Genomic DNA, 18,024 nt, shown 5'->3' with positions numbered 1-18,024 from the left:
CCATTGCTTCGCACCTCTTCAGAAAAAAAGAATCCGTTTTCCCGTAAAGCGCACGACTGACACCCCGAACGTCACCGCCTTCGCGCTGTCTTGAGCCAATCATAGTGCTCTAGAGGCGCTAAATCTCCCCTCCCACATGACAGCTCAAACTCATGTCGAAACAGGGCAAGAGTGACGAAACCTGCATCTCTGGAAAAAAAAGGAAACCGCCAATTACTGGTCTTTTTCAGTTTTCATGGAGTGGGAAGATATTTTTCTCTGAAGTTGCGTCACTTCCCATGGCAACAAGTGAACAGACACATTCTTATAGATCTTTATCTAAATCGCCTGTGCCTTGCAGCTTGCTAGTACTAACTATCAGGTGCAATAAAGATTCTATTTCTAAACGTCCCTCAGACACCAGAGTTTCTTATACAACCGAGGTGGCCAGTGGAAGTAGGTCACAGGCCTATTTGCAGTAGCGGCAAACATGAAAACTTGTGAATTTTTATTAGGCGTGGCTCTACACCCAATGCCTGATTTACAACTCCACTCCATTCGGTCCGTCGCCCCCCCCCCCCCCCCCCCCCCCAGTAGAGCCTTCGGGTGGCGCCAATGCAGGTATCGCGGCATTGTTCTGTTGGAGACCTGTCTCGATGAGGGGCTGCTCTGTATGCCCTGTATGGCTGTGGACCTGTCCAGCAAGATTTACTGAGGAATGGGCTCGCCACTGCTTTCAACTCCAAACTCGCCATTTCTATGAGCTAAGAACCATAAAAATACCTCATGCTTTTAGCGCTCTACCAAGCTCCATCAACGTCTGCTCAGGCCATTAACTTTCTAGAGTCTCGCTCAAGGTGCATCAGGTTGTAATAAAATCTTTAATAATTTTCCGTATACGAAAAATAGGTGAGAGAATGACTTGCCCTCTCTCAACTCCTTGTTGTTCCTGCTTATTCTGCTACATGTTCTGTAGTGGACGATAACCTGTGTGACCACCTTCTCTTCGGCGTGAAACCACACTGGCAGTATGTAACATCAAATGGTGCACACGTGTCAGTCTCTCTACTAATAGTTGGTGGCACCATACCTGCAGTTACGTGATGCTACCTTGATTCACTGACCGGATTTCATTTGAATGAACCTCTTATAAACATACATACATAGATTTTGCTACTGATACAATTAACACATCATTGGAACACAAATATGTACAATAAGTAATCACATCTTCTCCAGTCTTCATCAGTGAACTTGTGTATCCAGTGACAAAGCACTGGAGTTAGGAATAAGTTCACTTAAGGGGGCACACTTCTTGTGAGATGTTTCCACTAGCTGATACACAGCTCACACGCATACACTGACAAGACAAAACACTGACCACTTGCTTAATTAGTTGTTGGTCCATCTATGGGAAGCAATACGTCAACGATTCTGCGTATCATGGATTAGACAGTTCATTGGTAGGTTTGTTGAGGTATGTTGCGCCAGATGTCCATGCACCCCGCTGATTTGTATACACGGCGCCCGATAACCACCCAAATGAGTGTGAATTTCGTGGCCAGAACATCAAAGTAAGTACACTATCATGCTCCTGAAACCACTACCGCAAGGTTCTGGCTTTGAGACACGGACAGTTATCCTGCTCGGCGATGATATTGCTGGTGGGGAATACATCAAGCATGACGGGGTGCAGGTGGTCCACAGCAGTCAGTGTGTCTTCGATTAGTACCACAGGTCCCTTGTGAGTCCCATAGTGTAATACAGTTCCCACCGGCCTGTGTCCATGTCGTGGAGCACATTTTGAACCACCGTTCGCGTGGATGTCGGCGTCTGCAGAGTCGACCATCGACCTGGAGTAGCAAAAACGTGATTCATCCGACGAGGTGACACATTTCCATTGATCCAAAGTCCAATCTCCACCATCCTGTGGCCACTGCGATCATAACTGACGATGTCGTTGGGCCAACATAAGGGTCGTTTGCTGCGGAGCGCCACGTTCAACAATGTACGATGAACGGTGTGCTCTTAAACACTTATGCGAGCACCAGCATTGTGCTTTTCTGACCACAGAACGCCATCTATGCTGCTATAAAAAGCAGGCGAGCCAGCAAATCCCATGTTCTGTTAAGAGTCGTGGACGTCTAACAACGTATCACCCGGTGGTAGTTTCACAGTCATTCTACCACTTGCCGTAGGTGCTCACTACAGTAGCACCTGAACATTCGACCAGCCACGCCGTTTTCGAGATATTCGTTCGCGTGCTCTGGGTAATAATAATCTGTCATTTGTCACTCCTGCATTTAATTCCGTGTGGTTTTTGAGTATAGTCATACTACTCCTTGTTCTTCTCCTTACGTTTCATATTAAAACTCTTTGCCATCTAGCCCATCCTCTAGTTCCGTTACGTAATCATCGTAGCGATGATGATGTTCAGTTTTTTTTTTTGGGGTGGGGGGTGGGGGTGGGGGGGGGGGGGAGCGGGGGCGCTCAACTCGCAGTCATGAGCGCCCGTACAAAATCCCAGTCTGTACACAGTCCAATCTAGATACTTTCACGAATGGTGATGAAATGATGAGAACAACACACACACCCAGTCCCCGGACAGAGAAAATTCCTAACCCTGCTGGGACTTGACCCTGATACCCCGTGATCCAGAGGTAGCAACGCTATCTTCTAGACCACGAGCTGCGGATATAATCATCGTAGTTACATTGTACTTTGGCCGATTCCCACTGTAGGATCCCGGGTATGTTGCATATTTTCCGGAAAAATAAGTCGGACTGAGTGAACCAAGTTGATGAATAAGGTGAGGTATTATATACGAAAGTGGCAAAATGTATCAACCATCCAAGTCCTTTGTTCCCACATTATGGTGTAGATATTCTGATAGCGTCCATTCGTTTGGGGGTGGTACACAAAAGATGAATCCTATCGATCTTCAGTAAACGGCAAACCCTCTTTAACATGTCACTTAGGAATTTTGTTCCTTGGTCCTCAATAATATTGGCGGTATTCCATAATTTCAAATTATTCCCTGTACTAAGACTCGCTCATCTATGTCAGCATCCTGTTGTGTCCATTATAATTATCCGGGCTGTTATGCCGTGGTCGGTTAATGAATTTTGTGGTGATTCCCACAGAATTCATCAACCGACCACGGCACAACAGCCCGGATAATTATAATGGACATGATATTTCCGGCCGTGAAAGTTTACATTTTAGTAGCATCCTGTTGTACTATAGGCTCTGCTACATAAATTTCGTGAGGGCATCCTGAAACGCTAGGATGCATTTCTTTCCATTCTTTGTTATCTCAAGCCGCTCGACTATGTCAGTATCACCATGAGCCATTACTGAGTTGGGTATTTTGGTCAGCACTAAGGGAATCTTCACTTTATTCTGATTCATCTTATTTTTCTGGCAATTCTCTCAATTTCGAATATGCTCTTCTATGTCTTTCTTAAAACCTCTCCATGGTCTATGCCTTTTAGCGCGGTCATAAGTACGGATGATCCCTTGGTGTCCACCTATTGGCGAGTCATGAAATTGCTTCAGTATGTCTCGCTTCTCCTCTTCGCTAATAATTGGTTGCACGTAGTCTTGTTCTTCCAAGTCAACCTCTTCCACATTCCTAATGACTGCAGCTGGATATTATGTCCAGGACAATCCATCTGCTACTGTTTCCTGCGATCCCTCCTTGTGTATCATCTCAAAGTCGTAATCTGCCAGTTTGTTCCTGAATATCATTGATCTTGACGACCGATCATTTGTATGTGCCAACTATTTCAAGAATTTGTGATCAGTACATACGATGAATTTTCTTCCGTTCACTACACACAGCAGGCGGCTACACGGGTAGCAGGGATTGTGTGGCGTCGGCTGGGCGTTTAGGTTAGATGGCCTCGGGCAAGTACAGAAAGGGCAACAGCCTCAAAGGGTTCGGGGCTAAGTCAGGTCATGTGGGGACCAAGCAGCAATTGGTATTGTAATTGTAAACTGTATAAACTGCGTTGGTAAAGAACCGGAACTTCAAGCGCTGATAGAAAGCACCGAAGCTGAAATTATTATAGGTATGGAAAGCTGGCTGAAGCAAGAGATAAATACTGCCGAAATTTTTACAAAGGGACAGACGGTGTTTAGAAAGGATAGATTGCATGCAACCGGTGGTGGCGTCTTTGTCGCTGTTAGTAGTAGTTTATCCTGTAGTGAAATAGAAGTAGATAGTCCCTGTGAATTATTATGGGTGGAGGGTATACTCAAAACCGATCTAGATTAATAATTGGCTCCTTTTTCCGACCTCCCAACTCAGCAGTATTAGTGGCAGAACAACTGAGAGAAAATCTGGAATACATTTCACATAAAGTTCCTCAGCATGTTATAGTCTTAGGTGGAGATTTCAATTTATCAGATATAGACTGATTAATAGCTAGATTAATAATTGGCTCCTTTTACCGACTTCCCAACTCAGCAGCATTAGTGGCAGAACAACTGAGAGAAAATCTGGAATACATTTCACATAAAGTTCCTCAGCATATTATAGTCTTAGGTGGAGATTTCAATTTACCAGATATAGACTGGGACACTCATATGTTTAGGACGGGTGGTAGGGATAGAGCATCGAGTGACATTATACTGAGTGCACTATCCGAAACAGAGAACCGACTCGTGGAGATAACATCTTGGGCCTACTGAGAACAAACAGACCCGAACTTCTCGACTCTGTAAGTGCAGAACAGGGAATCAGTGATCATAAGGCCGTTGCAGCAGCCCTGAATATGGAAGTAAATAGGAATATAAAAAAAGGGAGGAAGGTTTATCTGTTTAGCAAGAGTAATAGGAGGCAGATTTCAGACTACCTAACAGATCAAAACGAAAATTTCTGTTCCGACACTGACATTGTTGAGTGTTTATGGAAAAAGTTCAAGGCAATCGTAAAATGCGTTTTAGACAGGTACGTGCCGAGTAAAACTGTGAGGGACGGGAAAAACCCACCGTGGTTCAACAACAAAGTTAGGAAACTACTGCGAAAGCAAAGAGAGCTTCACTGCAAATTTAAACGCAGCCAAAACCTCTCAGACAAACAGAAGCTAAACGATGTCAAAGTTGTGTAAGGTGGGCTATGCGTGAAGCGTTCAGTAAATTCGAAAGCAAAATTCTATGTACCGACTTGACAGAAAATCCTAGGAAGTTCTGGTCTTGCGTTAAATCAGTAAGTGGATCGAAACAGCATATCCAGACACTCTGGGATGATAATGGCATTGAAACAGAGGATGACACGCTTAAAGCTGAAATACTAAACACCTTTTTCCAAAGCTGTTTCACAGGGGAAGACCGCACTGCAGTTCCTTCTCTAAATCCTCACACGAACGAAAAAATGGCTGACATCGAAATAAGTGTCCAAGGAATAGAAAAGCAACTGGAATCACTCAACAGAGGAAAGTCCACTGGACCTGACGGGATACCAGTTTTATTCTACACAGAGTACGCGAAAGAACTTGCCCCCCTTCTAACAGCCGTGTACCGCAAGTCTCTAGAGGAACGGAGGGTTCCAAATGATTGGAAGAGAGCACAGGTAGTCCCAGTTTTCAAGAAAGGTCGTCGAGCAGATGCGCAAAACTATAGGCCTATATCGATCTGTTGCAGAATTTTAGATCACGTTTCTTGCTCGCGTATCATGTCATTTCTGGAAACCCAGAATCTACTCTGTAGGAATCAACATGGATTCCGGAAACAGCGATCGTGTGAGACCCAACTCGCTTTATTTGTTCATGAGAGCCAGAAAATATTAGATACAGGCTCCCAGGTAGATGCAATTTTCCTTGATTTCCGGAAGGCGTTCGATGCAGTTCCGCACTGTCGCCTGATAAACTAAGAGCCTACGGAATATCAGACCAGCTGTGTGGCTGGATTGAAGAGTTTTTAGCAAACAGAATACAGCATGTTGTTCTCAATGGAGAGACGTCTACAGACGTTAAAGTAACCCCTGGCGTGCCACAGGGGAGTATTATGGGACCATTGCTTTTCACAATATATATAAATGACCTAGTACATAGTGTCGGAAGTTCCATGAGGCTTTTCGCGGATGATGCTGTAGTATACAGAGAAGTTGCAGCATTAGAAAATTGCAGCGAAATGCCGGAATATATTCAGCGGATAGGCACTTGGTGCAGGGAGTGGTAACTGACCCTTAACATAGACAAATGTAATGTATTGCGAATACATAGACAGAAGGATCATTTATTGTATGACTATATGATAGCGGAACAAACACTGGTAGCAGATACTTCTGTAAAATATCTCGGAGTATGCGTACGGAACGATTTGAAGTGGAATGATCATATAAAATTAATTGTTGGTAAGGCGGGTGCCAGGTTGAGATTCATTGAGAGAGTCGTTAGAAAATGTAGTCCACCAACAAAGGAGGTGGCTTACAAAACACTCGTTCGACCTATACTTGAGTATTTCTCATGAGTGTGGGATCCGCACCAGGTCAGGTTGACAGAGGAGATAGAGAAGATCCAAAGAAGAGCGGCGTGTTTCGTCACAGGGTTATTTGGTAAACATGATAGCACTACGTAGATGTTTAGCAAACTCAAGTGGCAGACTCTGCAAGAGAGGCGCTCTGCATCGCGGTGTAGCTTGCTGTCCAGGTTTCGAGAGGGTGCGTTTCTGGATGAGGTATCGAATATATTGCTTCCCCCTACTTATACCTCCCGAGGAGATCACAAATGTAAAATTAGAGAGATTCGAGCGCGCACGGAGGCTTTCCGGCAGTCGTTCTTTCCGCGAACCATACGCGACTGGAACAGGAAAGGGAGGTAATGACAGTGGCACTTAAAATGCCCACCGCCACACACCGTTCGGTGGCTTGCGGAGTTAAATGTAGATGTAGATGTAGATGTAAGATCAGTAGTGCTTCAACGCCCACACACGAGCTAAGAGCTCTCGCTCGATCTTGCTGTACCCACTCTCGGAGCAGTTCAGCGTTGTGGATGCAAGGGCTACTGTCCAGTACTGTCTTAATTCTTCTTGACTCAATATGGCACTGATCGACTGCTTGCTAGCGCCTATTGTAATTATAAACTACTTCGTAAATAAGGATGCTATAAGATCGGAGGGCTAACTGTTTTCTTTTTCAACTCCTGGAAATCTGCTTCCTGTTAGTCGATCACTCGTAGTTTGCTCCTTTCTTCAGTAATTCATATAACGGTTTCGCTGTCAGATTGAAGTCCTTCATAAAACTACGATAAAATGATATGATCCCTATAAAGCTCGTTAATTGCTTCTTGGTGCTGGGTCTTGAACAACCTCTTACGGCCCTCACCTTCTGTGGATCGGGTTTTAATCTTTCTGACGTAGTTATGTGACCCAAGTAAGTTACTTCTTTCCGTACGAACTCACACTTGTCAACCGGCAATTTTAAATTTAGCAATTGTAGCCTCTCAAACGCATCTAGAAGGTGGCATTATGCTCTTCTAACGTAGCTCCCAACACGACCTCATCATATAAAATACAAACATCTTGTATCCCTGAAGTTTGGTTAATACCGTGTTCATCAGTCTCTGAAAAGTGGTTCCACTATCTGTTATTCCCATCAGTAATCTTTTGAACTCTTAATGTCCTTCTGGAGTAGAGGAGGCGGTTTTCACTCTATAATCGTCACTCAACAGTATCTGGTGGTACCCCTTTGTACAGCCTCTAGTAGTGAAGCAGTTGGCTTTTCCTAAGACATGTAAAATCTCGTCAATACAGGGCTGCGAAAATACAGTGCTTATACAAATGTCATTCAATTCCCAATAGTCCGCTACTACTCTCCCCTTTCGCCTTCCGAAAGCGTATATCTCCTTTGGAATCACCAACATTGGAAAATTCCAACCACTTGTTCTCGGGTTAGTGGTATTTCCTCTTCACACATCATATATCCCGTTTCGGAGGGCTTCTGATACTCGATATGATCAGATATGTATTACTTTTCCTTGCATTTCTGGTTTCAAATTAATTTATAATTCATGAATTTATAATTTATTAATTTATAATTATTAATTATAGAACTCAATACGTCGCTCTTAACGGCACAAAATCAACAGATGTAAAGGTAACATTCGGAGTACCATAGAGAAGTGCGATAGGAGCGTTGCTGTTTACAATACATATAAATGATCTGGTAGGAAGCGTCGGATGCTCTATAAGGCTATTCGCAGATGATGCAATCGTCTATACCAAAATAGCAACGCCAGTAGATAGTAAGAATTTGCAGAACGACCTGCAGAAAATTTGAATGGTGCAGGGCCTGGCAGCTGACCCTGAAGGTAAATAAATGTAACATATTGCGCGTACAGAGGAAAAGAAATCCTGTACAGCTGCACTATTGGTGACAGACAGCTGGAGACAGCGTCTTCCGTAAAATATCCAGGCGTAACTACCCAGAACGACCTTAAGTGGAATGACCATATAAAACAGGTAGTGGGAAAAGCAGATACCAGACTCAGATTCATCGGAAGAATCTTAAGGAAATGTAACTCATCCACGAAAGAAGTGGCTTATAAGGCGCTCGTTCGCCCGATTCTTGAGCATTGTTCATATATCTGGGATCCCTATCAAGTAGGACTGATAGAGGAGGTAGAGAAGATCCAACGAAGAGTGGCACGTTTCATCACGGGATCGTTTAGCTGGCGTGAGAGCGTTACGGAGATGCCAAACAAACTCCACTGGCAGACGTTATAAGAGAGGCGTTGTGCATAACGGAGAGATTTACTATTGAAATTTCTGGACAGCACTTTTCGGGGGGAATCGGACATCATATTACTTCCCCGCACACACATTTTGCGTATTGACCACGAGGAGAAAATTCGAGAAATTAAAACCAATGTAAAGGCTTACGGACTATCATTCTTCCCATGCACTATTCGCTAGTGGAACAGGGTTAGAGGGATCAGATAGTGGTACCGAAAGTACCCTCCGCCACACACCATCAGGTGGCTTGCGGAGCACGATGTGGATGTAAATGAATTTCATGCTTCCCCTTCTCAGTGTACGTTAATGTTTATCCAGGCAGGTGAAATACACAGGTAAATAATCGAAGTCGTTTCTTCTTTGTTTACGTAATCGACTCGTACCATTTCCTTTAATCTGCTCATTCCCAACCTTGTATCTTGGTCTACTGAAGCAATGCTACCCATGCGGCGTGCCTTGCCTCCTCACTTCTATTCTCTGTTCTGTTTGCACTTTGGGACATTCGAATATAACGTCTTCTTCTGTGGTAATCAAAATACTTGTGTCAAATGTACCTCTCTGCACAGTCATCCAGGCTGCAAGCAAACAAATATAGGCCTACAATGACGAGAGAAAATTTTACGACTACTGTCCAATGTGAGGTTGGATTCGCCCGGTGGCGTTGCGGGCACGTGACACGGTAAGGAAAGTATGTTAGTGGATCTGAGACGGATAGGGAATCATTCTAGTGATGACACTGCCACAAATTGGGAAGTCTACTGACCTAAGTGATTTTCACAAAGGTGATATTATTATTACCCAGAGCCTGTGAACTAGTATCTCGAAGACTGCGTAGCCGGTCGAATGTTCACGTGCTACAGTAGTGAACATTTACGGAAAGTGGTAGAACGACAATAAGTAGTTGGCGGTAAGTAGTTGGACGACTCTTCACAGAAAGTGGACAGGTGGCGACCTGTGGCATCTCTACCGAAAACACACTGTGCTGGTGCACATACAAATGTTTCGCAGCACACCGGTCATCATACCTTGTTGAACATGAGACTCCGCAGCAGACGGTCCCTACGTTTTCACATGTTGGCCCAACGACATCGGCAATTACGATTGCAGTGGCCACGGTATCGTCGAAATTGGACCGTGGGTAAATGGAAACGAGTCGCCTCGTCGGATGAATCACGATTTTCTACAGCAGATCGATGGTCGTCTCCACAAACGCCGTCATGCACGTGAACAGCGATTCGAAATGTGCTCCGCGCTGGGAGGAGTATTATGCTGTGGCAGACATTCTGCTGCGCTCGCATGGGTCCCGTAATAGCAATCGAAGACACGCTGACAGCTGTGGACCACTTGTACTCCTCCAAGCTTGATAACTTCCCCGCTGGCAATGTCATCTTCCAGCAGATAATTGTTCTTGCCTCAAAGCCAGAACCGCGCTACCGTGGTTTGAAGAGCAGTGGTCATGTTGAAGTCTTGGCCACGGAATTTACTTGATGTGAATCCAATGGAAGCCGTTTGGGTCAATATCATACGTGAAACTTTCTGGCAGATTAAAACTGTTTGCCGGAACGAGACTCGAACTCGGGACCTTTGCCTTTCGCGGGCAAGTGCTCTACCAACTGAGCTACCCAAGCACGACTCACGCCCCGTCCTCACAGCTTTACTTCCGCCAGTACCTCGTCTCCTACTTTCCAAACTTCACAGAAGCTCTCCTGCGAACCTTACAGAACTAGCGCTCCTGGAAGAAACGGTATTGCGGAGACATGGCTTAGCCACAGCCTGGGGGATGTTTCCAGAATGAGACTTTCACTGTGCAGCGGAGTGTGCGCTGATATGAAACTTCTTGGCAGATTAAAACTGTGTGCCGGACCGAGACTCAAACTCGGGACCTTTGCTTTTCGCGGGCAAGTGCTCTACCAACTGAGCTACCCAAGCACGACTCACGCCCCCTCCTCACAGCTTTACTTCCGCCACTAAATAATAAACGTTGTTGTTCAATATATGTTTATTATGGGTTAAAATCAACCCTTTAAGTACAATTGTCTATGTTTCCTAACTAACATTATCAACCAATTGCCCAACTCTGTCCATTATTATCACTGCGCCATCTAATATCAATAACGCGAAATGACTAGCATCATCTACGTACCAAACACTAGAAGACACTACTTTCCAAGATGATCTACGGTGGTGTGGAACCTCAGTGGAAATAAACTAACGTAATCACAGCTGTTTAGCTTTATAGTACTAATAAGTCGAAGTAATTTGCGATATCACCATATGTACTGCGTCAGCTGCATCGAAGTGATGGTTCTCGTACTCGTCTGCGACGATGGAAGAACTCCAGCCACAAATAAACTCTTTCAACACTAGGACGCCAGAAGGCGACGACTATTATACTCTAATACTGTCTTCTCACCTCTGTGTTCTACTGACGACAAACGCGAACTCCAAGCCAGAAGGACGGAGTTCAGATAACGTCTCAACGTAAGTATAGGCAGAAGAAGTGCTCTCAGTTACTGAACGCTGCAATCTCAACGACGACTTTCAACCCGGAGGTGAGGTACAGCAAGTCCCTCTGTACCAACAAAGCTGATACCGAACGACCGTTACACATGGGCGCTCACAACAGAAGACCTCGTCTCTCCACCGCTGGCTTCCCAACAAGGCTCAGCTACTCACCCTCGTAATTCCGAAAACGAATCATATTCTCGAACCACGGAATATTTTCCCTCTCTACATATTCTTCCGAACGCCGACCAACCATATTTTAGTCTTTTGTCGTCCAGCGCGGAAAGCTTGCGAGGAAAAACCTATACTTGTTCAATGGTACGCTTCTGAGTAAAAATCCTTGAAAATAACCCAGCCTGCGTGGTTTCCGAGGTCCCGCTTCTTCGTTCCTCTCACCTGCGTCCTAGATTTGCAGAGTTCCCGGTTATCCCTCTGGTCCAGCTACAATAGTGGCCAGCCGTCAGCCTACTGTGCTCCAGAGCTCAGGTGCCACGAGGTTCGTCTGGCTACTTCCTGTGTTTAAGCAGGACCAACACAAGTGGGGGCCTTCCAACCGAGCTTGAGTTCTGCCTGCCGATTCATCTCCACTGGCGTTCCAACCTCTACTAGTTCAGGCAATCATTCATAACGCTGTTCTGATAATAAAGACAATCCGGCACCTTTCATGCAATAAGTGTTAACAAGGCCTACGTGACAATGCCAGTCTCTTTTAAATATTGATATATATGATGTAGAACCTATCAAATGATACCTAATTGTCGTTGTAGTTCACGGCAAAGTATGTGTATGAGTTCTTGTAGGTGCCAAATTGTAGCCACCTTACAACGTTCACAAACCTACCAACAAACTTGCTGATCCCTGATATGTAGAATTAGTTATGTATTTCGTTCCAAAGACGGAAAAACAAGTTATGAAGCGCAGGTGGTGGTAATGTTTTGGCTCATCAGTGTGCTCCCGTTTGCAAGTGCTGCTTCTCTCCCATCGGCCGGATACGTGTTCGACACTTTAATCCCTAAAATTTGTTCTCATAGAAGTATTCGTGTAACATCCTTTCCACCTGCTGCTCATCTCAGTTCCTCGTTTCCCTTGCATGCGTCGTCCTAACGCTTTTTATCTCTTCTGGTTCCTCACTTTGGAGGTCTCTCTTCACTTTCGGAACTAAGTCCGACACTGCCTGGTGCCTCTGACGTTACCTTTGCCCTTGCGACTCGTTCCTCTCGGAGCTGCTCTCTCTGGGTCCACAAGATTCGCCAGTTCGTCTTTTGTTCTAACCGTACCGGTCTGGATTCGACCCATAGCGTCTTCATCGCGTAGCGTAATATTAAACTCACACAGAAATCTCTGCCTAAAAATCCTTGATACGGAACATCAAATTCGTCCTCTACTACATGAATTTTCTTCCGCATATGTCTCTTACTTCTTTTCGGCATCCCTCTAACTTTTACTCATTCATCGGCGTTACTGCCCAGCGTATCCTTCAATGCTGATTTATTTATTACACACACCTGAGAAGCACTATATAGAACGAAACTTGTGGTTCTTGCACTCCCGTGCGCGCAAGTCATATTTACAAAATCATCCTGCCTTTGCACTCTACTGGTGACAATTCTGTGGCACGGGTCGACGACCTACTCATACCGTTCCTGTGTTTCCAGATTTCAGAGTCTTCGTATTCGCTAGGATAGCAGCGGCATTGCACTCTCGGACTAAGTGTACCAAATCACAAGTCTCGCCTGATCACAAGGTCCTTGATGCGCTTGAAAATCGCATCGACAACTCACCGTCGGTGACTTGTTTGCAATTTCCCTGTGACGACCTGTGCCTAGTGTTTCCTCTAGTTTTCTCGGCCGCGGTGGAGGGTAGGGTGCCCGTTTCTGTGTTCCATTACAGCTCGGTTGAATGGCCTCTGTCTTCCTCACGTGCTTCGGCATACTGCAATTCCTCGCATGGTGGACTCCTCCCTTACGCCTAGAACAGTAATCTCTTGGGCGAGTGGATTCATCAAACTTTTCTTTACAAGACGCAATGGATGCTTCCTCTAACAGAACTACTGCTTGCACTAACGTTAAATCCTATCCTCTTGCTCTCACCACCGATTTTATCATCTCATCTTCCATTTCCTGTACAAACTCTGCTCGCGCCGGCTTCCCAATTAGAGCATGGCTGCCCGGAATGTCTGATGCCCTCATCACTCCGTGGGCGTCTTCTCGAAATAGGAGTTGCAACGTATTCACCCTTCTTGGCATACTTTCGGCATTTTCTGTCAACTAGAGCGTAATAAACACGCATGGTAATCCAAGGCCGTTTTCACTCACAGTTCTTCAATAAAATTCCTTTCACATCTGTGCAAGTTGCTGTCAAATGGCGTACGAGTAGTTTACTCCGAGCTTCATCCACAATCCTAGTTTTAACAAATTTTAATAGCACACTGTGACCAAGGCTTGGCGTTAACTCGAGCGCTAGGTCAGAATTTTCTACGAAATGTCTAAAACTAAACTCCGTTGGAACAGTCCTCGGAAGGCCCAACGGTACTGACCAACCGCTGTGGCATTCCCAGCGGACGGGCGTTACTGGATGCGGGTATGGAAGGGCATATGTTCGGCACATCGCTCTCCCGGCCGTTGTCAGTTTTCGTGACCAGAGCCGCTACTTTTCAGTCAACCAACTCCCCAATTGGCCTCAGAAGGGCTGACTGCACCCCGCTTGCCAACAGCGCTCAGCAGACCCTCGACGGTCCCCTAACCAAGTCTTTGCCAGGCCCGACAGCTTCGGTGATCTGACGGGAACTACTGTTACTACTGCGGCAAGGCCGTTGGCATGAATTCTGTAAAGTTCATTTTTATTTCCGTCAAAAACTCTCGGGATTAACTTAAATTCGTCAGACTAGACTATATGCTGAACGGGAATCTCACTACTTTCCATATTCGTACTGCATGTTTTTTTGTCCTTTTTCGCAGCTGTATACCGCGTTTCCATACTACGTTGTGATCCATCCACTCTGTTTTTCGGTCAGGCGGCGGTGCTGTGCAGACATCTTCGCAAACGTGCGGTTGGAATCCGGTGCGGCTATCAGACACGTGCCGCTCATTCAAGTGTCTGTGCCCCGACCTTGGGTGTCGTAACTGCTGTGACGGCATCCTGTCTTGTTTACAGCTGTTGGCTGGTTGTTGCGGCCTTGGAATCGTGGGACGGTGATTTCTTCTCGGCTTCTTCTTCTTGCCTCGCTCCTGCTGTACACTAAAAAGGTCTATTCTGCCTGTGCACTGTACCTGGCCTACCTCGAAAGCTGAAGTCTATTCGTTAAGAATGGAGCTTGCTACTTCTAAGAGAAAATCCTTTCTTCCATGCACTAAGGCGGCTTACTTCATAGCAAAGGTAGCCAGGAATTGAAGCCTGAATCCCACATCTGACATCAGGTTTATATGCTGTAACCCGACGTGAGTGGCGACATACTTACTTTAGAAGTTCACGGTCAGATCAGTTGTGAAGCGGAATTTTTGGTCACCCGTTTCTTGGTATACGAGCAGCTGCGTACGACACTGAAATAGTGACGGGGTCATACTGACATGTTTCAGGTCTCTGTGGTTGAGGACAATACAGAAGGACTAGAATGTGAAGCTAAGGAAATAGATATGGTGATGATGTGGAAAATGAGACTTTGGGTTGGCTTACTGGTCTGATTTTTATTCTTTCTTCACATGTGAGCAACGAACATACTGAAGAGCATAGACACTGGTATATAAAAACATAGATGAGGCTTACTAGATTCTCCATTCAGTTGCCGGCACATATAGCCAACCCGGCCTGCAACTTGATTAAAATTTGGCTCTACACAGTAGTGTATGGTACTACAGACCACGAACCATGGAGGAGCCAGATTCTATTGTTCTAGTCGAACCCTTAGCCTCAATGTAAGTGACAAACAGACAAAGGCAAGTACAAGTAAACATGGAAAGTCCTTCTTCATGCACGAAGTTCATTGAGTCTGACTGCTGATTTTATTGTAGATTCCTCAATCTGAGGCAGATGTCACTAGATGCCTTGAAATACGCTTTTGTGGCGCTTGAGAGCATCTATAAACGGTGTTGAGGTTGTTTGCTTGTAGATGATACATGACTACATCGCTTTTGACCTTCAGTTCGCAATCAGCGCGCTTGTAATCAGCCGTTTCCCAGTGCGTATGGCCTCTAATGGACTGACGAACGCTGCTTGCACTGTGCACCTCCAGCTAGGTTAAAAGACTTACAGCTAATACTCATACCTCAGCGACTTTTTGATTTTTTGGCAACCTTCCATAATTCAGTCCGTACACACCAGAGAGGCAATTCTGGCGTAGCGGTTATACTGCAAGCAATACTGTCGAAAAGTCAAGACTCGTTCATAGGATTTGTCTACCTGGAAAAAGGGTTCGACAGTGTAAATTGAAATGAAATGTCGTGTGGCTAGGGCCTCCCGTCGGGTAGACCGTTCGCCTGGTGCAGGTCTTTTGATTTGACGCCACTTCGGCGACCTGAGAAAAATAGGGGTAAGCTATCGGGCAAGACGGTTAATATACAATATGTACAAGAACCAAGAGAGTACAATAAGACTGGAAGACAGAGAACGAAGTGCTCGGATTAAAAAGGATGCAAGACAGGGGTGTGTTCTTTCGACCCTACTGCTCAGTCTACACATCGAAGAAGGAATGACGCAAATGAAACAAAGTTTCAAGAGTGGGATTAAAATTCAGGGTCAAAGGCTGAGCTTGATAATGGTCATTGAGCGAAACTGATAGCGAACTATGCCAAATAAAGGACAGCTCAAGGTTTCACCACGAATTTTAACGAAAAATGTAGCATATGATATTAAGGGAAGGAAGCTGTAATAAGAAGAGAACGTGTGTCAGCGTGAGAGACGTGCTGGTGCGCGGAGCAGCGCTGACCTGGGTGCGATCCGGCCAGCGCCGGCGGCGTCGAGTGGGTGGTGAGCTCGCGGCGAATTAGCTAAATTAGTACAAGTGGCAACTCAATCAGGAGCGGCGCTGGCCGGGTCGCGGATTAGCGTTGCGGGTTAACAAGGGCCGTGCGCCACTGCCGCGTCCCACCGCCGCGTCGTAGCGGCTGATGCGGCCGACAAGTCGCTGCGCGAACGAGCACGAGCACTCGCGCATGCGCAGTGGCCAGCCTGTGGCTCGCAAAGCCGCGGCACGGCCGGCGACCGTGACGGGCTTACGAACGCCCGCCGGACAGAGCCAGCGCTGCGACCCGAAAGCCCGATAAATAACGTGAGGCGACCAACGAGGTCGACCCCACGTCTGTGCTAATGAGGGCAGCGCCATCCCACCGCGCTGCCTGTTACGAAATAGCTGTCGCAGACAGCGCCCGGACAACTTGTTACGTCAAAAGCGACGAAGAACACAAAAGCAGCGATGGCGGAAAATCTCGAAACACTCATCGTCGAAGATTTTTGTGCGCGTTTCTAACATCCGTCCTGCACACGCTGAAATTAAACCGTCCTTGAATTACCTTCTTTAGTTAACTTATAGACAGTGTCCTATTTGCTCCGTGTGCGTTTTTTCCGATGATGTCGGTACCGCTATGAAAAAAAAATTGCAATATGTGCGCTCTAATATGATTATAGATAGTCGCCGTCATAAGGTGGACCCCTCCCGTTCCCCAATCCAATCCTACCGCTGCCAACGCTGTCTCACCTACAACGACCACGTTACCTCTGCCTGCAAGAACCCCCCTACTTGTCCCCACTGTAAAGCTTCCCACTTCCTCAAGAATTGCCCCAACCTCACCTCTCCTCCCTCCTGCAACACTTGCAACGAACCACATCCTACCTACTCCTCGAAGTGTAAAGCGAAACCTCCTCCAGTCACCTCTGAGCTCACCGTCCCTGTCCGTCCTGTTGATGACCCCATCCACCCCAACAACTCGCTCCACCCTCCACCTACTGCAGAGGACATCATCCGTTTCATCACCATTGTGCTCCAAAACATCCACCCCTTCCAGCGCTCCCACACCCTTTCCCAAATCGCCCTCGCTGCCCGTTCCATCTTCCATCTTACCACCTATGCCACTTTCTCCCACAACCAGGCCCACTTCACATTCACCCCCCTCACCACCCTCGTTTAACTCTCCCCTCCCATGGTACAACAACCCTACCGTATCCTGTACCACAACACTCGCTCCCTGCCCACCCACAAACTCCTCTTCCTCCACACCCTCCGTCAGCACCGCGTGGATGCCTTCGCCCTAAATGAAACCTTCCTTCAACCCCATATCTCCATCTCCACGGTTCCTTACACCCTACCGAGCGAGGTGGCGCAGTGGTTAGCACACTGGACTCGCATTCGGGAGGACGACGGTTCAATCCCGTCTCCGGTCATCCTGATTTAGGTTTTCCGTGATTTCCCTAAATCGCTTCAGGCAAATGCCGGGATGGTTCCTTTGAAAGGGCACGGCCGATTTCCTTCCCCATCCATCCCTAACCCGAGCTTGCGCTCCGTCTCTAATGACCTCGTTGTCGACGGGACGTTAAACACTAATATCCTCCTCCTCCTCCTTACACCCTTCACCACACTGACAACCTGTACGCTCTGGCGTGTGGCGGAGTTGCTATAGGCCACCTCAAGCACCTCCCTGTCCGGCCCCAACCTCTCCTTAACAATCCTGCCGAGCATCTCACCCTCAGCCTCTTCTTCCCCACCCTTACCATCACCTGTGCCACCATTTATGTCCACCCTCGCACCCCCATCCCATACGATTTCGTGGCCAACACTGACCACACCTTCTCCACCTACGTGATTACCGCTGACCT

The sequence above is a fragment of the Schistocerca serialis genome, chromosome 2, assembly GCF_023864345.2.
Source record: "Schistocerca serialis cubense isolate TAMUIC-IGC-003099 chromosome 2, iqSchSeri2.2, whole genome shotgun sequence".
NCBI classification, from domain to species: Eukaryota; Metazoa; Arthropoda; class Insecta; order Orthoptera; family Acrididae; genus Schistocerca; species Schistocerca serialis.
This window is presented reverse-complemented; position numbering follows the sequence as displayed.